This window comes from Oryctolagus cuniculus, chromosome 16, assembly GCF_051225735.1.
Source record: "Oryctolagus cuniculus isolate XC-2025 breed Fujian yellow rabbit chromosome 16, ASM5122573v1, whole genome shotgun sequence".
NCBI classification, from domain to species: domain Eukaryota; kingdom Metazoa; phylum Chordata; class Mammalia; order Lagomorpha; family Leporidae; genus Oryctolagus; species Oryctolagus cuniculus.
This window is the reverse complement of record NC_142882.1, coordinates 70,326,126-70,339,277: the sequence shown is the minus strand read 5'-3', so window position 1 is coordinate 70,339,277 and position 13,152 is coordinate 70,326,126.

Sequence of the window (13,152 nt, the reverse complement as noted above, 5' to 3'; positions counted from 1 at the left end):
TTTTTCAAGTTATGAAAATTTTTATGTATGTATATATTTGAAAGGTAGAGTGCAAAGATGGGGAGGGAGGGAGGGAGGGATGGAGGGAAAGGGAGAGAGAGAATATCTTCCATCTGCTGATTAAGTTCCAAAACGGCTGGGCCAGACTGAAGCCAACAGCAGTAGTTCATCCTGGTCTCCCACAGGGGTGGCAGGGGCCCGGGCGACCGGGCCGTCACTTGCTGCCTTCTCAGATGCATTAGCAGGAAGCTGAGTCCCAAGTGGAGCATCCAGGACTGGAACCAGCACTCAGATATAGGCTGCTGGTGTCACAAGCAGTAGCTTTACCTGCTGCTAAACACTGGCCCTAAGATCCATTATTTTAACAGCATCTTACATAGAACCCCAAATGGGATGAAGTAAAATATAATCGCTTTGCTTTCACTGGGAGCAGAAGACCTGTAGCCTCTGACTGCTCATTTTGTGCAGTGGCTCTAAAACCATTGGCCTAGCAGGGGTGGGAACCATTTTTCTGCCAAGGGCCGTTTGGATATTTATGACATCATTTGGTGGCCATACAAAATTATCCACTTGAAAGTTAGCCTGCTATAGGTGTATTGATTTCCGAGTCCCACCCCACCGGTGGTCACCTTGGCAGGGGCAGACAAAACAGTTTCAAGGGCATTATACGGCCCACGGGCCAGATGTCCCCCACTCCTGATAGAATATAGTATACGGCTACCTCTTTTAAAAATTATTTCTTATTTATTTGATTTGAAAGGCAGAGAGAGATCTGTGTGTGTATTTGATCACCTGTCTGGGCCAGGAGGAAACCAGGACCCAGGAACTCATCCTGAGGCTCCCATGTGGGTGGCAGGGACCATCGATTTTTAGCCATGACTTGTTGCACAGGAGCAGGAAACTGGAACTGGCAGCAAGGCCGTGGCTCTCACCCAGGCTCTCCACTGGGGGGCCAAGCTTCCTAGCAGCCCTGCTGTTCTACCGCATGCTGGCCCCACAACGAAGCCACCTCTTCAGTGATAACTTAGTGTGATTTTACAAAACTGCTCTGGTTTATGACACATATTTTTCATACCTGGGCATATAGAAGCTTAAGCTTATATTTTATAAATAGCTTTGAACGTGACAAGAGAAAAACGTAATTCCTAATTTTTTAAGAAGTAATTTTTCCATTTCATTTATCTATACTTCAAATATTTGCTCTTGGAAGGGAAATTTTTAAAAACATTTAATACTTCCTTCTATTCATTAACATCTTAAAGGGTTTTTTTTTAATAAAGATTCCAACATTTATTTACATTTGAAAAATACCAGATTTGTGAGTGGAATGTACTGGTAATGGCATTTTTAAAAAAAAATTCCCAGGAAAGATGAAGTACAAATAACTCTAATCCCAAGTCTTGCTTCAGTTCTTTAATTCTTCAGTTTAAAAGGATATTCCTCCCTAACATACAAACCAACTTTTCTCCCTTGTTTTGCCAAAAATTATGTTTAGAATAAATCTAAAGGGAGACATCAAATCTATAAAAATCTATATTTAATTCAGAATAGGATTTAAGAGAAATTTTTCATAGAGAACATTGACTTAGATTTAAACTTTCACATATCTGAAATTATCGGATTATATCCTTAGTGGGTAAGCATGTTTCTTAAGAGATAATAAACTGAAGTTACATTACTGGAATATTTATCACACCTACTTTAAAATTATAGTCTTTCCCAACCAATATCTTCTTTTTCTTCCTAAAATACTAGCTGGCTATTTTATAAACCTATGTTTGCGGCTGGCGCTGCGGCTCACTAGGCTAATCCTCTGCCTTGCGGCGCTGGCACACCAGGTTCTAGTCCCGGTCAGGGCGCCAGATTCTGTCCCGGTTGGGGCACCGGATTCTATCCCGGTTGCCCCTCTTCCAGGCCAGCTCTCTGCTGTGGCCAGGGAGTGCAGTGGAGGATGGCCCAAGTACTTGGGCCCTGCACCCCATGGAAGACCAGGAATAGCACCTGGCTCCTGGCTTCAGATCAGCGCAGTGCGCCGGCTGCGGCGGCCATTGGAGGGTGAACCAACAGCAAAGGAAGACCTTTCTCTCTGTCTCTCTCTCTCTCACTGTCCACTCTGCCTGTCAAACAAACAAACAAAACTATGCTTAAAAAAAGAAGTGAATACTTTGAGCACTCGTGAATCATGGAATTCCTTATTCTTATTTTTGTGCCTTTTGTATAAACCCTATCACCATGTAAAATGCTATTCTCTCCACTGGTATATTTGTTTATTGCCTGCATACTTATACTAGAATATATTTAAAATGAGAACAGGGATTCTTATCTCCTTTGTTAACTGTGACAGCATTGTTTGCTTACATCAATGAAAGCAAAGTCTTCAAATAACATTATTAGATTTTTACAGAATATTTTAAAAGTTTTAAAATATTTGAGGTCTTTATTTGTAATAGTAAGAATGAAAACATTGTTTAGCTATCTAGTGGGTGTTTCTGGTGTTTCTTCTTTAGTGGTTTCAAGAGTGGCATTGTGACTTGGTTCAAAGCTAAGAGGCCAAACCATTGCTGTCTTCTGGCCTGATGCTCTGTCACACCCACATTTATTGTACAAAGAAGACTGTATGAAGACCACACTCATTCATTTAAATAGTCTGTATTTTGATGCTGTTTCAGTTTTGGAAAGACAGCATTGTGGTACAGCAGATTAAACTTCTTCCTGGGATGCTGGAATCCCGTGAGTGCCAGTTCAAGTCCCAACTGCTCCACTTGCAATCCAGCAGACTGACAGTGCACTTGGGAAAGCAGTGGAAGATGGCCCAAATACCTGGGCCCCTACCACCGACATGGGAGGCCTGTATGGAATTCCTGTATTGTTCTGGCCCAGCTCCGGCTCTTCCTACTATCTATAAAGTGAACCAGTAGAGGGAAGATATTCTCTCCCTCTCCCTCCCTCTCTCTCTCTCTCGCTGTCTCTCTGTGTGTGTCTCTCTCTCCCCTCCATCTCACTCTCTCCCTCTCTTGATGTGACTGTGCCTTTGAAATAAAGAAATCTTTTTTTAAAAAGTTTTGAAAAGAAAGCTTATGGTTCTCCAGTAAAGAAAAATAATAATTGAAAAAGTATGTTATACTGTTTTTAATTTCTTCAGCTCATACACAAAGCCATATATTTACATATTTTTAGTACTCTATAATATTTGTAGTCTTTTAATACTTGTTAAGAAGTACAAATATTTTGTAACGAACTCTGTAAAGTTACTTCAGGAGTCAATGTATTTAACAGAGTAGAGTTGATCAAAATAATAGCTGAAGTGTTAAGAGTGTTTTCTATGCCAGGCACTCAGGCACTGTAATCATTATTTTCTGTAAAGTTTATGTATTATTCTGTATAATTTTATAAGTGTTCTGAGATGTGAACTATTATTGCTGTATTCCATTTTAGTGTTTAAAAACATTGAGGCTTAGTTCAACTTGGGGTTTTAATTTTTGTTTTATAAACCATGACTTTAATAGTTGAATAGAATGCTCAAAACGCACAGAATTTTCCCAGAAAACCAACCATAATACAAACAAATTTAATGTGATATGATTAGAACCATTAACAGAGTACCCAATTCTGAAGTATTAAGAAATAATTTAAATTAAAGCAAGATAGTGACCAGAATAGCAGTGCCATTATATTCACATTAAATAGAATAACTTCCACTAACATTTTAAGGATATGACAGATTGGGGTTTTAATTTTAACTGGAATTCTCAACTAAAAAATAACTCATCAACAATGTCAGGAAAACTGTCCTTTGTTGTTGACACTCATTGTTCTTATCATTTAAGATTTATTAAAGGCAAAAGTATTGTGTAAATTGTAGCACAGTCTTGCTTCACTAACACTGTTTCATCTTTATTTTCAAAGCAAATCTAGACCTAATGTTGATATTTAAATTTACAAGAACTCAAAATTATGTGATAGTCAGTACCCAAAGTTTCAACCTAATTAACTTTCAGCAACAATTATACACAAGGTACTGTGGTTATACGAGATACAAAGATGAAAAGAGTTAAAATTGAAATGAAGACTGGCTGAAAAATTCCTGAGCAAATAAAACTAACTTAACCTTAAAAATAGCCTTCACCTATCTTAAATTAGAAACATACAGGAGAGCTGCCCTGGGTCATAACTGCAAGTGCAAACAAAACCGAACTTGGGTCATTTCTGATAAATGCTTACGTTAGGCAGAAATAAAATATAACTTCAGCTAATCATAAGCCACTAGCTAGCATGTGATTATGTATTTAGGGACTCGACAATGAGGTACCCAAAAGAGGCAATTTTGTTGTTGAGAACCACATGATTTCTTTGTTTTGCTTCTACAGTTTTTTTTTTTTTTTTTAGATTTTTTTTTTAACTTTTATTTAATGCATATAAATTTCCAAAGTACGACTTATGGATTACAATGGCTTCCCCCCCATACCATCCCTCCCACCCACAACCCTCCCCTTTCCCACTCCCTCTCCCCTTCCATTCACATCAAGATTCATTTTCAATTATCTTAATATACAGAAGATCAGCTTAGTATACATCAAGTAAGGATTTCAACAGTTTGCTCCCACACAGAAACATAAAGTGAAAAATAATAGATGATTTTGTTTTAAATGATGATGAAATCAGAGCAGACCTATTGTCATGTTTAATCCCAGTGAGAGTCAAGTTGGGAATTGATAATTTCTTTTTTTTTTTTTTTTTTTTTTTTTTTTTTTTTTTTTTTTTTTTTTTACAGAGGATCAGTTTAGTATGCATTAAGTAAGGATTTCAACATTTTGCACCCCCATAGAAACACAAAGTGAAATATATTGTTTGAGTACTCGTTATAGCATTAAATCTCAATGTACAGCACATTAAGGATAGAGATCCTACATGAGGAGTAAGTGCACAGTGACTCCTGTTGTTGACTTTACCAATTGACACTCCTGTCTATGGCATCAGTAATCTCCCTATGCTCCAGTCATGAGTTTCCAAGGCTATGGAAGCCCTCTGAGTTCTCCGACTCTTATCTTGTTTAGACAAGGTCATAGTCAAAGTGGAGGTTCTCTCCTCCCTTCAGAGAAAGGTACCTCCTTCTTTGATGACCTGTTCTTTCCACTGGGATCTCACTCGCAGAGATCTTTTGCCAGAGTGTCTTGGCTTTCCATGCCTGAAATACTCTCATGAGCTTTTCAGCCAGCTCCGAATGCCTTTAGGGCTGATTCTGAGGCCAGAGTGCTATTTAGGACATCTGCCATTCTATGAGTCTGCTGAGTATCTCACTTCCCATGTTGGATCACTCTCCCCTTTGTTTACTCCATCGGTTAGCGTTAGCAGGTACTAGACTTGTCTATGTGCTCCCTTTGACTCCCAGTCCCTCCACCATGACCAACTGTGAACTGAAACTGATCACCTGGAACAGTGAGATGGCATTGGTACATGCCACCTCGATGGGATTGAATTGGAATCCCCTGGTATGCTTCCAACTCCACCACTTGGGGCAAGTCACCCTGAGCATGTCCCAAATTATACATCTCTTCCCTCTCCCATTCCCACCACCATGTTCAACAGGGATCACATTTCAGTTAATTTTCAACACTTAAGAATAACTGTGCATCAATTACAGATCTAAACCAGTCATATTAAGTAGAACAGATAAAAAAACTACTAAGAGGGATAATGTATTAAGTTGTTCATTAACAGTCAGGGCTATGCTGATCAAGCCACCGTTTCCCATAGTGTCCACCTCACTTCTACAGTTTTTGCCTCTGATACTTTGTCTGAAGAACACTACATCTCCCTGGGGTTGGTGTTCTCCAATTCCTGAGTTGTTTCTTACTCAAACTCTAAAACTCTTCAAAATTTGAAAATCAAACTCTTTAAAATTTGACTTTTCTGTAAGAAATTCCAACCTCAAAAAAGACCTTTAGTGACTAAGAATAAAGTCGCCCATCACCTGTATTTCATGGACACTACTCTTTATCCATTTCGATACCATGATGGAGAACAGAGCCAGAGTAATGTGGCACTGTCAGGGCTGGGAGAATGGGGTACAAGGTAAGGAAGGTCACAGGGGATCTCAGCAGAGCTTTTAGTCAATATGTGTGTCAGTCCCTGGGCGGCCAGATGGGTCCTGGGGTGGCTGTGACTGTAACCTGCCTCACTGATGTCTCCTAATGGGCTGGACAAGCACTGTCAGCAAACACTGGGCAAGAAAATCTTGGGAAACTCCTACTTTAAGGAAATGATGAAGAGAATAATATCTCTTGGTCAATCCTATTAACTCTGAAGTAAATAGCATATTTCTTAAGTTTTCATTAGAGTATACTATTTGTTTAATTTTTTAAGCCTTAACTGAGGTCTGACTTTATCATTTCATCACTTACTAAAGGCAAGTAACTTTAAATTAAATATGTATCTTCATTCAAAGCAGTATTAAGATATAACTGACTTCCCCTGACAACTGTCTAAACACACACACACACACTTGACAATTCTGAGCGTATAGGCAGGCTGATTTACATAAAGTGATGCAGTATGTAGGGTGAGTCACTTGAAACATTCTGTTTAAAGCAACATGATTTTAAGTTTGGGAAGCACTGTTCAAATCCTGTTTTACTTTCCAGTTCGACAAACACGTTTTCAAGGACACTTTCTCCCAACGGTGAGCATTTTCATTTAGTTTATCAGATAAACTAATGGCAGCAAGCTACCACTTTGAATGGTTTTACAAATTATGAATTTGAAGCTTTAGACAGTTCTCTCTGATAGGATTCCAGTTGAGCTGTAGAGGCAATTAGCGAGACCAGTTGGCTATATCCAGAATTATTTGGAACTCAGGTTAGTGCAAGTAACAGATGCCTCCATCCATATTTACTTGTAAGGCTAAGTTACTTTGAAGCTAAAGAAACCAGAACATTAAGGCAGCCTACTAATGATGTCTATTTACTCTTTTCGTGAGCAATATTTTCTATTTCATGTTTTAGGTAATATAATCATCTGTTTATATGGGCTTGATTTTTTTTTTAGTCCACTTACAGGGTTTTTTTTATTTAATCATAAGATTAAATTAAATGTTAAAAGATGAAACTTGTGGCACAGCAGGTAAAACCGCTAACTATGATGCTGGCATCCTATATGAACACCAGATTGATTCCCAGCTCTTCCACTTCTGATCCAGCTCCCTGCTAATGCACCTGGGAAGGCAGTGGAAGATGGCCTGAGTGCTTGGGCCCTGGCCACCCATCTCCCTTAACTGAATGGACTTCCAGGCTCCTGACTTTGTTCTGGCCCAGCCCTGGCCATTGTGGCCATTGGGGGAGTGAACTAGCAGATGGAAGATTTCAATGTGTCTCCCTCTCTCTCTAACTCTGCCTTTCAAGTAAATAAATAAATAAATCTCTTAAAAAGGTAAACTCACAAATATTTTTAAAAAGATGAAACTAGCACAAGCCTACTCTCTTTCACATGTATTTATTTGTTATCAATTTATTTTAAAGTACTTGGGAATTTACACTTGAAATCACAAATAAAGAATCTAGTTAAAATGTGATTTCTTTCAGAGTAGAAAATGGTTTAAAGGCTTTCATTAACTATTGGTGACACAGGTGCAGAAATGATTTTAATTGAGCTCTCTTTTGGTAAGAGAATGGCTATAGCCTCATTGGAGAGCAAACTGTCGTCATCCCTTAACTTCAAAACACATTTGCATGAACCCAGCAACTCTTGTTTTTAGGAATTTTTCTCTCTTGAATATCTACATGAATAAATATATAAAGAAGTAGGAGTTTCAAGTTTTAGCATATTTCTTTGAATATACACTGCAGGAAATATTATTACTGACTAAAAAATATTTTTTCAAAAAAAGGGGAATAACTACTCAAAAAGATAAATTTATAATTGTTGAGCAACTAAAGAAATCTCTGTGAAATATTAAAAAAAGGATCCTGTGGAAAAAAGGAGGACATTACACAAAGAACAATCCAGTTCCAAAGGACGAAAGCAAGAGGCCACCTGCATTAAGGGTAGGGATGGGAGTGAAAGAGAGCCTCAGAGCCACGTTGAGTGTAGTCAGCTCTGGATCAGAACAATGGGAGTTGAACCAAGCAAGAGAGCTTCCAACTGTAGAAAGCAAAAAAGTGCCACTACACATGGAGAAATCAACAGGTGCACCATGATAATGGGGACTTAACACTTCTTTCTCAGGATACTGAGAAGTTGAGTGAAATAGGTAACCTTTGATCTAATAATAACATGTGAAGATATGTAGCCCAAAGCAGAGAGTACACATTCAAATACATAGAATTGTGTCTGAATGTTAATATATACCATTCCTATTTACTACTAACAGACTACACTACTATACAGTACAACATAGATTACCTCCACTCGAGTGCAATACAAGTAGGAAACAAAAATAACAAAATTCCATAAATCTGGACCTTTAAATAATGTATAACTCAAGGCACAGAAGAAATTAAAGTGGAGATCCTTTAGATTCTAATGTCTCTGAGAAAATTACAGTTCAACACTATCAGGTATAATCAAAGTGACAGAAAAAAATTGGAGCCTAAAATGCATTTATTAATGAAAACAAGAAAGATTTAAAAGAAGTAATAGTGAGGCTGGCACTGTGGCACAGTGGATTAAAGCCCTGGCCTGCAGTGCCAGCACCCCATATGGGCATCGGTTCAAATCCAGGGTGCTCCACTTCCAATCCAGCTCCTTGCTAATGCAGTGGGAAAACAGTGGAGGATGGCCCAAGTGGGAGACCCAGAAGAGCCTCCTGGCTTCGGATCAGCTCAGCTCTGGCCATTGTGGTCATTTGAGGAGTGAACCAATGGAATACCTTTCTCTCTCCTCTACCTCTCTGTAACTGTCTTTCAAATAAAATATAAATCTTTTTTTTTTAAAAAAGGAATCAACTTTCTAACTCAGTAAACTAGAAAAAGCAGGAGGAAAAAATTCCAAAGCAAATAAAGTTAGAAAAAAATCTATGACAAAAGCAAAGGCTACGATGAAGCAAAAATTATTAAAAATAGATTCCAAAAAATCAGACCTGCTTCCAGCATGTAGTGGGCTGGAGTGTCTAGAGTGCTCTGCCCAGCACAGAACTAAAAACACTAGAAATATATAGATGGGAATGTTTTTATTTATGTATTTGGTAGAGAGAGACAGAATATCTGCTGGTTCATTCCACAAGTGCCTGCAATAGCTGGGACTGAGCCAGGCCAAATCCAGGAGCCAGGAACTAGAAATCTGGGTCTCCTAGATGTGAGGCAGGGATCACCTGCTGCTGCACACAGTGTGCATTAGCAGGAAAAGAACTGGGAGCAAAACCAGGGCTTGAATCCATGCATTTCGATGGGAGTTTTGTCTTAGCTACTATGCCAAAATGCCTGCCCCAGAAAACCATTTTAAATCCATGCTTAGGCTGGAGAAAAGGAGACTGTCGCTCACCCACTCGCGGAGGAACGACACCGGACCCTGCGCTGTTCTTTTTGCCCGGCCCTTCCCGGGTTTGCTGCCGCTCCCCCACTCGTGGAGGAACGACGCCATCCCGGGTTAGCTGCCGCCCCCCTCCTGGGGCGGCACCCCTGCCGCTTTCCCCGCTTCCGCAGAGGAGCGGCACATCGCCGGCCAGCTCTCAGGGGTTCCTCAGATGTTTGTCAGATGTTTCTGGTGCATGTGGTCTCTCTCCTCCTTTATAGTCCTCTTCCACCAATCCCAATTCTCCTGGCGTTCTCTCCCCATGCGCTGAGCACGCTGCTCTCCTCCAATCAGGAGCAGGATCAGCTCCTGCAGCTTATCAGTTGAATTGGTGAGGCAGCTGTGTAGAAGTTGTTTACTCTTTCTCAGCGCCATATGGTGGGAGATCAGATGCATAGAATTAGTCTTAGTTCCAGTAATTTAGTCTAGTCTCAGTTGCTCCCCACAGAGACGTCTTTGGAGACTGACATCACTCAGACTAGAATATATAGAATACATAGATAAGTATCATTCAGGCATGAGCCATAGCACTTTGGGCTGTGAGTTTAAGGTTAGTAAATCAGCAGTATATATTAACTACTTCACCTTTAAACAGAAACACACACAAAGCAAGGTTATGTATTGATCAGTTGATGAAAATATTATGATCAAAGGCCGGCAGGGACCTAATTCTGTTTCTCCCCTAAATATGATTCATTCAGTATTTGCTAACTCAGTGTTCATGGTAACTATATAGAACAGCTACTATAAATAATAAAAATCAATTGCACACGCACGCACTTACACACACATCAAATGTGAAATGCTATACTCAACACTATCACAGCCCCCATTTTTGCAGCTGATCCTCTACTTCTTGTTCCATATTCCTTTTACCTGCAGCAAGCACCTCCAGTGCTCTTGGTTGTTTGCCTGTTGGTTGACCCAAACCTTCATTCCTAAGGGGTCTAAGCCGTTAGCAGTCCTGCCTCAACTGAATGATAGTTTTCCATTGACTTTAATCACAGCTTGTGACAGTGCTGAGATCTGTATTCCAGAAAAACTCCTTCTTTCCCCCCTACAGAGCAGCAACCTCAGTTATCAGCATCGATCTGGCCAACCAGTACAGGGCCTCCCTTCTTGGCCTGTTGATTCAGAGACATGAAGAGCTACCCAGGTAGAATTGAGAGCTGTGATGATTATTCCTAGGACTGAAAGCTAATGGAATTTTCCCAGGTGGATCTTAAAACTGCATTGGGGGTGAGCATTTGGCTGAGCAGTTAAGATGCCCGTTGAGATGCCCACGTCCCTCATCAGAGTGCCTGGGTTCAATGCCCAGATTCTGGTCCCAATTCCAGCTCTTTGCCAATGCAGGCCTTGGGAGATAGCAGATGATGGCTCAAGTAGTTGGGTTCCTGACGCCCATGTGGGAGATGTGGCTTGAATTCCTACCTTCTATCTTTGGTTGGTTGGGAGTTAATCCATCTGAGGAGGGAACCACCAAATTCTCTCTCTCTCTCTCTCTCTGTTTTGCAAATAAGTAATATTTAAAAAAAAACTGCATTGGATCAGTGATTCATTGTTACTTCCTAGTCCCCCCATTTTTACACTAGAATATTTATAACTGTTCTCTATGCCTGTCCTTCCTCATGGACTGGAAGGGCTAAAGAAGATGATTTTGTGTCCTCAGAGTCTCAGGCCCGAGGTGGGAGCAGAATTGTATCTGCGATGCTGTGCTAGGAGCCCAGTGTTCCCCTGCTCTCAGAGACTTACACGAGATTTTGGATCTTGAGCTGATGAAGTTTAGATGTGAGGACTGGAAAGCACGGTCCTGGTAATGTTCAAATCTCTGGTTTCTTTTTGGTTTTTGTTGTTGTTGTTTTAAGATTTATTTTATTCATTTGAAAGGCAGAGTTAGAAGGTAGAGAAAGAGAGAGAAAGAGATCGTCAATCCACTGGTTCCTCCCCAAATGGCCACAATGGCCAGGACTGGGCCAGACCAAAACCAGGAGCCAAGAGCTTCTTCATGCCCCCTCCATGTGGATGCAGGGGCCCAACCCCTTGGGCCATGTTCCACTGCTTTCCCAGGTACATCATCAGGGAGCTGGATTGGAAGTGGAGCAGCCAGGACTCCAACTGGTGCCCATATGGAATACTGGTGTCACAGACATTGGCTTTACCCACTATGCCTCAATATGGGCATCCAAGTCATGTTTCAGCCTGGTCAAATGGTTGCTTTTCCCCCTGTTGCTATTGCTTTGTCCTTGAATTCACTAGAGTTTAGATCAAAACTTCATCTCATTCTATAGCTAAAACTTTGCTTCAATTTCAATACAGACCTCATCTCTTGGGTCAGAAAGAAGCAGGAGAGGAAGGGATGATCTGTTCCTTTATGTTTGTGACCTACTTCTTCCCTTTCTACCCCAGATTTCAAATGTGATGATGCAGAGACAAATAACTAGACAAAAGGAGACAATGGTCTTTTTAATTAGCTGGTAATGTTTTTAATTCCCTTTGATATGACAAAGACCTACCATCATGTCTTCTTGTTAAAACAGGAATCTATATATTGTCTCTGTTGTACAGAACAGTTCGAAAGTCTTTGAGAACTCTGTCAGGGACTTACACCCTGTACTGTTCACTGAAGTTCTGTTCTACAACCTTTCTCCTGAAGTCCTATTGTCCCAGGAGGCAGTCTCCTAACTCTTATATTGCAGCAGTGACCCTAATCATATATATGACCTGCGGAAAGTTTATGGGAAGGGGGGTTACTGTGAGCTGAGTGTTAATTTCAATATTCAGAAGAGATATATAATAGTTTGTAACAGTGAACATCTCAAGTAATGGGATTATGTGTGGTATTAATTCATTAGGATGAGTTATAGTTACTATTTTTTCTATAATGAACTGGAATGCACAATTAAAGCAATTAGTATATTCAACTAGTATGAGTCAGAATTGTTCCAGAGAGGCACATTTTATAGCATTTAGAAAAAACTTTGAAAGTTGTCAGTTCAACCATATGTATCTTTTAGTTCCAATGTGAGCAACATAATCACAAAAGCTTAACCTCATAATTGTTTGTGACACATTGGTGACCGATCCAAATTTACTATAGGAGGTCTGTGTTTATTTTTCCTAGCGATATTCAGCAAATCACTTAAACATAGATTCTGCAATCTGTTTTCTTTGGTGCCATATAATACATTATTCTTATTATGAAATCCATTTTCCAGATGAAGACAGTTTTATGTTTTGTTCCCCATATTAGTAAGTGATTTTCATGGAGCAGGAATCATATAATATTGGCTAGAAAATGGAAGAGTACGGAAATCAGGTTGATATTGCTCTGTCAATCTCTATATGAAATATGCTTATGGAAATGAATATGTCATTTATGAATTATATACAAACAGTGTGGTGCAGGTGAATTGTGCTGACACTGTAAAGGTGATTACCATGTCTGGATTTCTGTGAGCTCAAAGAATAAAGCAGCTGAAGGACTCATAAATCAGCTGCCCTTTGTGTGAGTGACTTTTTTATGGATCAGTCATGTATCTGCGGGGAGTCTCTCATGATTCTAACGACACAGCTCCTCACCGAGATAATGTCACACCTTCCTTCAGGGGGCACTGCCAGTTGCCTCACAATAGTCATTCTCCTCTTCTT